An 11345-nucleotide genomic window follows, 5' to 3' on the forward strand; every position below is an offset into this window, starting at 1 on the left:
CTTGCCTCCAATGACCCAAAGAACCCACCACCAGCCCCAGCTCTTAAGGTTTCCACCACCTGTCAATACCACCAGGCCAGGCTCCAGCTTCTGACACATGGGCCTTTGACAAATATGTTAGATCCAAGCTTCGCCCAGAATGCCCAGGGCTACAGAAGAAAACAAAAGCAGACACCCGAACTACAGCAAGCTGGGGAAGCAGGCTCTGCCCTGGCTTTTGAGCAATGGGAAGTAGGGGAGGAAGGCAGGTTAATGATGACGCTACTGGACAGCAGAAGTATCAGTCCCAACTGACTGGCAGCAGTCAGACATGCTGGAGCACACGACAGAGAAGGCAAACTTCTACAAGTGGCTGTTACTGCTAATCATGGTTATATATGCAAATGGCTGTTATTTCATGCCTGATTATTATGCAAAATAAATCTGCATGTTATGAATTCCATCGGACTGATGTGTTCTGAGCTCCCAGCCCTCTCTGGGCATCTTCCTCGTGGTCAATCACAAAGCTGCAAAGCAGCGGGGCCGCTCCTCCTGAAACTCTAAGCATCCCCAGTCACCAAGCTGGCCAGGTCAGGAGGCCGGCAATTTGGGATCCCAATGTTCAGCTGGTCTGCCCTGCAACTACAGTATTTTAGTCTTTCCCAAGCTTTCCTCACCTCAACAGTTTCCTGTCACTTCCCAGCTAACGAGGAACAAATGAGTTCTGAAAAGTCAACATCCAAACCAAAGCTTATGCTTGTTTGATGGCTTGTTTGTCCAAGACAGGGTCTCACTATATAGCCCAGGCTAGCCTGTAACTGTAACTCGATATGCCTCTCTGGCTTCCCTTGAACTCAGTGGCAATCCTCCTGCCTCAGTCTCCCAAGTGCTAGGATTATAGGCATAAGCAAATCCTAAACTCTAAAATACTTCACTTTGAAGAGATGTTAAAACTAATTCATAACAAAAGAAGTGACCAACAGACAAAGATCAAATAATTTGTTTATAAAATTAGCACGGTAACACCACTCTTCTCAGATACCCCTGGCCAATAGTCAAACTACTACTTCCATGAAGGGAAACTCGGCAATTACCTCCAGAGATTAGAACTGCAAGTGCCAAGAATCTCCTAGTGGCTAATCTCAGTTGTCTACTTGACTATATCTAGAATCAACTGCACCACAAGCCACCTCCACAGTGCTGTAAGGGACCCAACCTAACTCCAGGCAGCACATCCTGGTGGCTATCCACGCAGAAGGTCGGGAAGGACACTGCTCTTTGCCTGCTTGCTCTCATCTCACTCTCGGTGAAGTTCATCTGTCCTCTTGCTGTGGCACTCCTTCCACGCTATTAGAACCAACTTCTTTGGGATTCCAACACAGACTGAGGACCAGCAGCTCTCTAGGAATCCTCCAGGCTCGAGTGCTAGAATGGACTGCTCAGCCATCCATGTCATGTACTGAGTGACTACGAGACAGCCACTGCTGGGCTGCCCAGACCGCATCCTGTCAAGCAATCTAACAAATCCCCTTGGAATCCATTTCTTCACTCTATCAGCGCTCCTCCTCTAAAGTGACTACTAGAGACCTAAGTTCCAGTTTCTAGAACTACTCTGACATACACCTTCCCTCTCCATTATCTGTGAAATAACAAAACAGGAATGATTACAGTATTATTCTAACAACCAAAACAGTAAAAGTTTAATAATAATAATAAGCATGCATCTAGCATCAGAATCACATCAGATGCTTCCCTAGGCATCTCACACATTTTCTCATTTAATCCTCCCACAACTCTTAAAAGTGGGTGCCAGGGAAAAGAAACCCAAGATGACATTGTGGGGCAGAGCTAGGGTTTGGGCAGAGGTGATCAAGCTCCAAAACCCAGTCCTAACCACTATAACTTCCTAAATCACCTAGTGACTGTTACATGGCAGGCTTACAGAAAACAAGCGGCAGGCTGGACTACAGAAATAGCAGGACATGTACACAGCACTGTTGTGGTCATGAGGAAAATGTCACACACACACACACACACACACACACACACACACACACACAAATTCAGGGGTGTTCTGGGGGTATTCTAATAGAATTATTTCACTGGTACTTCTCAAAACTCTTAGGGTCATCCAAAAACACAAGGCTAAGCTGACAGAAAAGTAGTAATGCAATTACTACTTTATTAGTATTCTAAGGGGTCCTTGAACAGAAAGGGGACAATATGTAGAAAAACAGATGATGTCCAGATAAACCCTGAAGTTGAGTCATTTAGTCACTGGTTACATGCCGATGATGTTTGGTTTTGACTAATCTGCTATTCTAAGATAAAGTCGGAGGAAACTGGAACTGGGTGAGGTACATGAGAGGGATACCTTGTATAATACATCTAAAACTATTCCAGACCAAGAGGCTACAGATAGGCTCAGTGTCAGAGCACTCACCCACGTGAGGCTAGGCATACACTTGTCCTGCATGAGGTGTTGAGTTTGATCTCCAGCACCAAACATAATAATATCAATCAATCAATCTCTCTATGTCTCTGTCTCTCTCTGTCTCTCTCTCTGTCTCTCTGTCTCTGTCTCTCTGTCTCTGTCTCTCTCTGTCTCTCTCTCTCTCTCTCTCTCTCTCTGTCTCTCTCTCTCTCTGTCTCTCTCTCTCTCTCTCTCTCTCTCAAAAAGAAGATGCTAAGAGAGGACCCAGTGTAGCTCAAAGGCAGCCTGGGCAAATGGCAAGGTCTGTCTCAAAAAAAAAAACAAATAAATAATCCAAGTGCTGAGGCTCATACACTTAATCTTAGTCCTTGGGGGTGGAGGCAGGGGGATTAGGAGTTTAATGTCATCTTCAGCTACACAGAGTTCCAGACAAGCCTGGGCTACAGGAGACCTTGTCAGCAAAAGAAAGGAGAGAGGAGAGGAGAGGGGAAGGGAGGAGTGAGGAGGGAGAGGGGAGGAAGGGAGAGAGGGAGGGAGGAGGGAGTGCTAGAAGAGGGGAGAGGAGAGGAGAGGGAAGAAGAGAAGAGAGGGAAGGGGGAGGAGAACAAGGCTCTTCATGTCCTGGCATGAGAGGAAAAGAAGTCAAGGTCAGACAGTATGCACACTGTCCTGGAAGAGAGTGTGGGCACAGGGACTGAGGTGTCCTTTATGTCAAAAGGATAAGAAAGCACATGGATATAAAACAGATACTTCTGGAAGGGCACATGAACCTAAGACCGGCCACTTCACAAAAGAAAGGATTCAAGGAAGGAGAATAAAAGTAAGTCTTCTACACCACGTGTCTGCTTGCCTCTTATAAACTGAAATGTAGGCCGTATTACCTATTCAAATCACAATTAGCTTTTTATAATAAAAAGGACTTGCACCAAGACAAACTGTGAAAATAATGTAGGGAGTGGGAGAGATTAGAAATCCAAATTCAGAAATGAAAAGAAACTCTCCACTTTCCTCCTCTATCTGGTGAGTCTTTCCCACCAACATTGCGTCTCCTTAAATGTACATGGATCCTGGCTGGGTGGGGCTGCTTGCCAATCCAGCATGTTGTCCCCTGCTTCTTCAAACTGGCCTCTCTCCCTGAAAAATCTAAACTTAAAAGCCACCCACCTATGGTTTTTTTAGCATTCTGTGTATCTTATCTACACCAGGGACAGCAAGTACCAAGGCTCACGATGCCAGGGCTCCCACCCATGACCACAGCCCTGCTCAGTGACCACAGTAGCGTTCCCACCACACTGGCCCATGAAACAAAACCCATTCACCATATCTGGCCCTTGCTATATGAGTCTATCTGCCCTCCTGTCCTCCTCCATGGAGTTCGTGTGTATGTATTTATACCACATTCTGCTCAGAAAAGGACTAAGGACGTAAGACTATATAAACTATTAAAAATGTAAAGCAAAGAACCTAGGCTGGTGCTGAGACAAAGGCTACAAGTTGTCCAGCATTAAGACCTACTGGGCCACCCCGGGGTGGGTTTCAAATCCAGCTTTGGCTTTCAGAGCCAGTTTGGATACCCAGTCCACATAGAATAATTCTTGAAAGAGACTTATTACATAAAGCAAAGCAACATCTATAAAACAACCAAGACACACAAGCACCTCTTCAAAGGGTGGCACTGTTCCTGTCAGTGTTCCTCAGGGGACTGTTGACACTTTACCAAAGCACTGGTTTTACAAAGAACAGACACAAGCTTGACAGCCCTGTCTTTATACTTAGCATCTTCATTCCTTGCCTCCCAATTAAATGATAAGCTCTATGAAGACAAGATTCACCTCTTCTAATGCCTACCCATAGTTCCAATGGGTTTTTCGTTCTACAAGAAGAGGAAGAGGAAGACAACGATGACGACCACCACCACCACCACCACCACCACCACCACCACCACCACCACCACCACCACCACCACGAGGAGAAGGAGGAGGACGACGACAATGAACTCTTCCCTCAATGTAAGTGAAAGTCTACATGACGCAATCTGAGCTCTCCCTGGCAAAAGTTCTCTCTAACCTAAACACTGCAGTTTCCACCCCCATTAAGCAGACATTAGCTGCAGCCTCCATGGAGTTTCCCAGTCCTTTTGTGGGATTATTGGGCATCAATTTCATTTGTGATCTTCCAATACCATTTTTAGTTTTGCATATCCCTAACTCAAAGCTTGCCAAGATATCCAATCAATGAAACTGAAAGAAAAGCAAACGCTCTAGCAATCCCTATTAAAGGAAAAACAATATTACCATCTTTCAAGAATAGAATCAATAGCTCTTTACACAGCAGCTGACAGGAGCAGGCTCCTTTCTAAATGACTCTGCAAGTGCAGGGAAGATGGGAAGTCTCAGGCAGACTGTCTCCACATCTTTCCAAGGAGCTACACTTTCTGCAAATCCTCAACTGTCAGGAATTGTCCTGTCCGGGTCTTAACACGAATACATGCACAGCCCACTGTCAGAGAACACTGTGTTTCCCTTTAGGATTTCTACCCCAGCCCCCCTACCTGGGCACAACGGAAAATGGAATGAGTACTAAGTAATAAATTATGTAGGTAAAACCATCATGAGCAAAACAAAGTATTAAAAAAAAAAAAAAGACCACTCCTAAGCACAGACATTAGGACACATTAACAATCCTCTATCTGTATTTTATTCGTGGAAATCATTAATAAATAAGTAGTCTCCTTCGAACCTGGATGGGCTTTTTGTACATCAGTATTTCAGTTTCCAGGACACTCCACACTTAACTCCCTGTATGCCTGCCCCCAGAGGGCACAGCTATAATGAATGACAAGACCTGGCTAGGAACTGACAGGTGAGAAAGAGACCAGCTCTCCTGCATGTAAGGATTTGAGAAGGTAGGTGACATATCCAAGGTATCCATGGTTAGCAAATGTGATATGGACTACAACTCTGACTTAGGCCTATGGTTCATCTTACTCATCCAAGTGACCTGAATGTCCATCACTAACTACTGGGGGAAAAAAAAAGAAAGACAAAAGAAAGTATTCAAATGCCAACATGTCACTCACTTCTCTGAAATCAAATAGATAACAGGTAACAGATAATAGATAACACAAGGCTAACCCACAGTAGAGGCCTGTGCACTCTACCATTTCCCCTACTAGCCTGCCTCAAGACTCAGTGTTTGGAAAGAACTGTCTGCTAAAAGTAAAGCCTAAATAGCCTAGGAGTTTTTGTAACTCCTTCTAACTCTGGAAACCAGCCAAGCGCCGTCACTCCATCCCCTTAAGTCTGTTCTTACTAAGCTAAAACATAATCTTAACAGCCACAGTAACAAATTATACTTAAAGGCATGCAGCAGTTTATTACTAGACAACTTTTAATTTTTTTCTCTTTTTCTTGCGGGGGAGGGGGCAACATCTGCTAAGGTGTACTTGTGGAGGTCAGGGACAACTTGTGAGGACTGCTTCTCCTCACACCAGGTAGGTCTCAGGGATCAAACTCATGACCTCCGGCACCTTCACCCACTGAGAAATCTTACTACCCCCGCCCCCTTTTCATTTCTCTTAAAAAGGTTTCATGTATGCCAGGCTAGCCTCAAACTCCCTCTCCAGCTAAGGACAGAACTTCTGAACTTTATGCTTCTACCTCCAAGTGTTGGTATTACAGGCATGTGCTACCACTCTTGATTTATGTACTGCTGGGGCTTGAACCAGGGGCATGAAGCATGTTAGGCAAGCACTCTAGCAACTAAACTATGCAGTCTTTTTAATTTGTATTACATGCAACTACTTGGCTTTCTCATACATGACCTCATATGTCATTTAAGACAGTCAGACCCTGTGAGTAGAAAGTACTGAACGGTATAAGACAGTGGGATTCTGGAGGAGAAAGAAGCCTGCCTACGATTCACAGCCAGGAAACAGGCATGTAGGACTTCATGTTATCAACCTCTGTGAGGACAGCCACGCTAACCCTACATATGCTAACCTAGTTAATTATCTACCTTCATTAACTCATAAAGTGTAACAGGAAGCAAATGCTGGAATCTGATAGTCCAGAACAAATGGGGGAAAATCAGAAAGGTCACCTCAGAGTGCTCCATCCCCTGCAGGTGTCAGGTGATAGCTAACGCATACTGACAAGACAGGCATCTGTATCTGTCCCAGAGCTCAGAAACAGGGAAAGCATCCCACTAATCTCTGAAGGCTCTGTTTAATCTGGACACCAAAACCAGGCAAGGACAAACTGAAAAAAGGAACACAATGCTTATTATTATGCTTATCATGTGTGACTACAGTGCAGAGGTCTTGATATGTTTATGTGAAAAGCAAAAAGATACATGTACTATCATCCCATCTGTGAAATAAAAGCTGCCTGTGAATGCATGGCTACATATATGTGTAGTGGGTCATGTGAACATGTGTTTACACACACACAAGTACAAAGACAGAGGTACAGAAATGTGAGTGCCACTGTTAACAGACGCTGCTTGAGACACAAGTGACTGCAGGGTAAAGGGGTAGAGAGACAGGAAGTGAAGGGGGAGACATTCAGCTTCTAATCTATATTCCCATGATCCTTTTGGTTTTTATAATTAGCATGCTCCATGTCTGATAAATAAAAATACAAATTAAAAGCAGAACCCAACTATTCATTTCCTAGAGCTGCTCTAGTTAGTACAACCAACTCTAATTCTTTTCTTCATTCATTCAACAGACACCCAGGGTCCAACTACTACATATGTCTACTGAGTTAAGTTGGAAAACAAGCATGCTAGTCGCCATGTTCTTAAACAGACCAGATACTTCTGTAAGACACGAGAGAGTTCAACTTCTAATTTGTATCCATTCCAGATTTTCAAAATCTTATACTTCAAAAATATTATCATTTTTCCAATGACTAAATGTATTTATAATCATTTGACAAATATTAGTCCCTGATTATGTGTCAGGTACATTGCCAATGGATTTGCCATGAAGAATGAATATTATCTGGTTCCTGCCTAGATTCTACGGAGCTGGGCATCCCCACACATTAGAATTTTAAGGGGTGCAGAAAAGCTGGACTAAGAGCCAAAACTTCAAAGCTAAACTGTACCCTCCAATACAAAACTGAATTCGTTTGATCCACAGAAACAACATTATTTTTTGTACAAAACTGTTCAATTATCTTAGCCCTGGAGGTACAAATTAATAGGAAAATAGAAGCCACACCGGCTGAGAGAGTGAACACAGGGCTCTAGGATCAGGCAGGCATGAAGAAGCAGATACTAGATACAACCATGACTCTGTTTCCCCACCTGAAATAAGGAAACCATGCCTTCCCTCTATTAGGATGGGAGAAAACAATTTATTCTTAAAAGCATGACAAAATCTGGTAACACAGCAGTATGCTCATACACTTGCTTCCTTTTATCTGGTTTAATTTTTTCCCCCAACTTTGTCATTCATTAACCAAGCAAAGTGTAATTTCTGCACGCCTCACCAAGTAGAAGAATGCAGGAAGTAAAGTCAAAAGACAGAAGTCCACATTCAGACCCTGTCTCTAACTGTAAAGTTTAAAAACAAGCAAAGCATAGACTCTTTCTGCACCTACCAGTAAACTACATAAAATCTACCTTCTAGCATGATTTAGAGATCAAATATGGAAATACCTGTGAAGACATAAGCTATAAACATTTCTCCAAAGAAAATACACAAATACCATAGAAACATAAAAAGGTAAAATGTAAATAAAAACACATCACCTGGCAACTACTAGGACTGACAGGACTCATCAAAAAGACAATCTTTACCAGGGAAGATACAGAACAGGGGGAACCCTCGGGTATGGGGGGGTACAGCCCAGATGGTAAGGTTCCTCCATGTGCAAGACTCTGAGTGTCATCACCTAGACCACATCAAAAACAAATTAATAGAAGAAAATAGAACCTTCATACATTAGTGATAAGAATGCCAATGTATAGCAGCTCTGGGAACGGTCCTTCAAAATGCTACGGTCACCCTGTGACCAGAAACTCCACACAGAAGTATAGTCCCAAGAGAAATAAAAATATATCCATAAAATATTTGAAAATGACTATGCACTGAAGCATTATACAAAACAGTGAAAGTAACCCACATGTGCAGCAGCTGAATTAATAAACTGTGGTATATCCACACAATGGAATATTATTCTCCCATAAAAATGGCACATACTATAATATGGATGAACACTGATGATGTTAAGTGAAAGGACTGAGGACCACACAGCACATAATTCCACCTAAGGCATGTCCAGAAAAGGCAAATCCAGAGACATGGAATAGCAGTGCCTGCCTAGAACTGGCTGTGACGTTTACACAATCTTGTGAATATACAAAAACTACAAAACTGTACACTGTAAGAGTGAATTCCATGGTGTGAATCCATCATCAGGGCAGGATCTCAAGGCAGGAACTGAAGCAGAGGCCATGGAGGAGTGCTGCTTACCAGCTTGCTTCCATGGCTTGCTCAGTTTGCTTTCTTTTTTTTTTTTTTTTTTTTTTTTTCCGAGACAGGGTTTCTCTGTGTAGCTTTGCGCCTCTCCTGGAACTCACTTGGTAGCCCAGGCTGGCCTCGAACTCACAGAGATCCACCTGGCTCTGCCTCCCGAGTGCTGGGATTAAAGGCGTGCGCCACCACCGCCCGGCGCTTTCTTATTATATAAGCCAAGACCACCAACCCGGCAACAGCATCAGTCCAATCATAAAAAGGCCCCACAGACTCACCTACAGTAGACCAATCTGATGGAAGTAAGTCCTTAACTGAGATTCCCTCTTCCCAGGAAATTCTAGTTTCAGTCTAGCTGACAAAAGCTAACGAGAACACTAAGTAAACGGCCTACTTTCCCCCAAGAGATTACTCCTGTTTGCCTGCAAGAGCTGAAAAAGCTTTTTGAAGTTAGATATTACACACAAATGGTGTTTTTAATAAAGTGAACTTATTCCAAAGACACTGAACAAAGCAGATTAATCTGCTATAATCTCATTCCTTAAAAAGAATAAACTTTAGAGACTGTGTTTGTTCTAAGGGAATCCTTATAGGATACATATACATACATCAAAATGTGATTTTTTTTTCTGACTTTTCAGATACATCATCAGTAAGAATGCCTGTTTAAAAACACCTTTAGGCACCTGCCAATCACCTGAAACCCAGGCAGACCCAACTTTTCTGTCCTCATTATAACGTTCTGCATTCTGCTTTCAGATTGCCAGGTCCATCACTGCATCCTATTCTCTTCCATGGACTATTCCAGCGCTCATCCACAGTGGTTAAAATGCGGGCAAACTCTTTACATGCATAGAGTAGGACCAGTTTTTAAGGTTCAATTTCATCTGGAATGTCTGAATACATATTCAGCAAAATGATTTCCTGGAATTCGGGATATAAAAACAATCCATAGAGAAGTGTAAATGCTCTGCAATTCCTTTGGAGTTTTTGTTGTCATAGGGTAAAAGCAGCCACCAAGTTCTGTCCACAAGAAGTATTATGCATAAAGGCTTCCTGGTGCTAGAACAAAGAAAGTATTTTATTGCCTAAAGCAAAAGGAAGATATTTTCCTTCTATTTAGTATTGTTATACTAAAATAGCATACCAATGAAACCAGCGAGGTGTGACAAGACCCAAGGTTTGTAAACAAAGATAAATTGTTCTTTATTGAGATTTCTTCCTGGATGGGGGTAAATCCATCCCACTAAGAAAATAAAATTGATCCAACCAAAGAAAACCACATGAATTTTCCAACATGGGGGTACCCTGAGTGTCAATTTTAATGTGAGAGCTTGTTATACTGCTAGCAGGCATGGTGGGTTATGCTGGATACAGACAAAACCTGAAGACAGCTAGGACCTGTCAAAGAGCAGCTGCCTAGTTATTCCCACAGCAGCACTCCCAACTTCTCTGGGTGAGGGCCATGTGTGAGAGGATGTCAAAGCTCAGAAAGCCACCGGGTTGTCAGTGTCTGCATGCCCCTGCCGCAGGCAGGGTGAATCCCACCATCCCCTCCAGAGCTAGGCAGACTGCGGCTCGCCTTCCTTCTAGGGGACACTGTCCCCGCACCCTGGCCAAGTACCTCGGGCCTCCCTTTGTGGCCATCTAGGGCTTGGAGGGCTGTGACCCGCCCGCAGGCCCCGAGGAAGCCGAGTCCTACGGACGACCCCTGAGCTCGGGCCCTGCAGCCCGCGTCCCGCACCGGCGGCCACCAGCGCACACAAAGGAGCGGGCCGGGACGCAGAGACGCAGGGGCTTGCCCGGGATGCCCGCACGCAAGGAAGGAGGGGACCCCGTGAATCCAGGCTGACACTCAAACCTGTTGCTGGATTCGGGGCCCGGGGACCCCGCCAGGACGCGGGCGCAACGGGTGCGGGCCGAGGCCGAGGCGGCGGGAGCGGGGAGGGCCCGCGGGGCTCGCACCTCGGGCGCTTTGTCTGCGGCGGGCGCGGAGCAGCCGGCGGCGTAGAATGGGAGGGGGGGGGGGGACCGCGCCCGCCCTCCCGCCCGCGCCCCGCGCGTCCCAGCCCCGCGTGGCCTGCGCCCCCCGCCCCGCGCGGCCGCACTCACCTGGCTGGCGCGGGCCGGGCTGGCGGGCGCTGGGGACGACGCGGGGACGCCGGCGCGGCGGGCGGAGAGCTGGGCGAGGCGGGAGGGAGGCGGGCCGGGGGCGGAGCGGCCCGGGCGGCGGGCCCGCGGCAAATCGCTGCCCGGCCCTCCGTGCGTCAGGCTGGGGGGCGGCGGCGCGGGTGGCCCGGCCACCTCCCGGCACCCGCGGCCCGGCCCCGTCCGCGCGACCTCGCGTGCGCCGGTGGCGGAGGCGCCGAGACCCCGCCCGGCACGGAAGGGGGCGGGGCGCCCGGGATTGACGTCCGGTGGTCCCCACCGGGAGGAGCCGGACCGCGT

At 45.9% G+C, this 11345-nt stretch overlaps 1 protein-coding gene across 2 annotated transcripts in view; it reads right to left on the reverse strand.

Annotated features, from left to right (window-relative positions):
- The window catches only part of Sestd1 (SEC14 and spectrin domain containing 1), a 96543-nt gene extending 85440 nt beyond the window's left edge, over positions 1–11103 (reverse strand). For both annotated transcript variants that reach the window (XM_059260773.1, XM_059260772.1), the window contains exon 1: positions 11010–11103. The gene's annotated coding sequence lies outside the window, so the exon portion shown is untranslated. The remainder of the gene's footprint in view (positions 1–11009) is intronic.
- Positions 11104–11345: the final 242 nt, after the last annotated feature.

The sequence above is a fragment of the Peromyscus eremicus genome, chromosome 4 (assembly GCF_949786415.1).
Source record: "Peromyscus eremicus chromosome 4, PerEre_H2_v1, whole genome shotgun sequence".
Lineage (NCBI taxonomy): Eukaryota > Metazoa > Chordata > Mammalia > Rodentia > Cricetidae > Peromyscus > Peromyscus eremicus.